This window comes from Homarus americanus, unplaced genomic scaffold (assembly GCF_018991925.1).
Source record: "Homarus americanus isolate GMGI-L3 unplaced genomic scaffold, GMGI_Hamer_2.0 scaffold44060, whole genome shotgun sequence".
Lineage (NCBI taxonomy): Eukaryota > Metazoa > Arthropoda > Malacostraca > Decapoda > Nephropidae > Homarus > Homarus americanus.
The window spans coordinates 2,285,849-2,287,196 of NW_024756871.1; the positions used below are offsets into that span (position 1 = coordinate 2,285,849).

Here is a 1,348-nt window from a genome sequence, read left to right on the forward strand (position 1 = left end):
TTCTCGAGACGAATACAAACAACTCGACTTATTTTAGGCTAGTTTCCCCTCTCCGTTTTCTGTGTATCGCTGTGGTGCGTAAAATACAGTATTGTTCCTGTAGTGTGTATTATAACTGTTATACTGCACCTGTATTTGACTGTTTGACTGTTTGGTGATATTTTATCGATGAGTATTAAAAGGTTATTGCATACTGGCTATATTTGTATATGTGTGAGTGATTTTACGACGGGGGCAGGAGAGAGTGAGAGAAAGCTGTCATATAAAACATGTATCTCTCCACTGGAAATGTTACTTAACAGGTATGAAATATTCTCGACTCTCATTTAGATAATGTACTGATCGTGTCGGGAACTTGGCCATGTTGAAATATTCAGTACATACACGTATAAAAAATTGGTATTGTATTCGAAGTAGTTATTTTTCAACGATAGAGGCAGAAAGTGTTATAGGAAAGCAGAAATTTCGTTAATTTATTCGTAGTTTCATATATAACGCAGGGTTATATAAGAAAATAGAAGATAAAATGAAGAAAAACTATTTGGCAGCGGTGGGATTCGAACCCACGCCTCCGAAGAGACTGGAGCCTAAATCCAGCGCCTTAGACCACTCGGCCACGCTACCACGTGAACACGGGAGACGAGTACAAAATTTCTCGTATAATGCAACCAAGAAAATTATTGGGTGAATATTTGTTTATAATATTAACTATGACATAAGTTCATATAAAAGAGTTAGTAGTGAAGATATTATTTTGTTCAATGGCATTTCTTGTTTACGATGATGATGCGAAGAGTTGAAATGGATTAAAAGTGTAGATGGAGAGGTAATTTTGATAGATAGATAGATAGGTAGGTAGGTAGGTAATTAGATTGATAGATATTCAGTCAAATCGTTATACAATATGGTGTACAGTAAGTCGATTCTAATACACACACACACACACACACAAGTGTATGAAAAATATACTCGACTCCAACTCGTGTATTCAAAGTTTGTCGACAATGAGATTAGCAGCGCGTGACCCAATTTGCTCTTATAATTGGTTGACTGCACCAAGTTGGCAAGCTGGTGATCTTACTTACCTTCCTAATTTGGACATGGGTAAATAGGCTTGGAAAATGGGTTTGAAATTGGGTGCCAGGGGGACGATGGGGAGAAGTGGGGGTGGCAAAATTGGTTAGGTGCCAAGCTGATACAACAACAACAACAAAAACAACAACAATAATAATAATAATAAATGAGGATTATGAAAATAATTATGCAAGGGGAACTCTCTCTCTCTCTCTCTCACACACACACACACACACACACACAGGTAAATGTATGATGGTAAGGTTGAGTGGAT

The 1,348-nt window shown here is 37.3% G+C and overlaps 1 non-coding gene across 1 annotated transcript; it reads right to left on the bottom strand.

Annotated features, from left to right (window-relative positions):
- Nucleotides 1–542: 542 nt before the first annotated feature.
- On the bottom strand, nt 543–624 carry Trnal-uag. Its single transcript has one exon. It is a non-coding gene; the product is annotated as a tRNA-Leu (tRNA).
- Nucleotides 625–1,348: the final 724 nt, after the last annotated feature.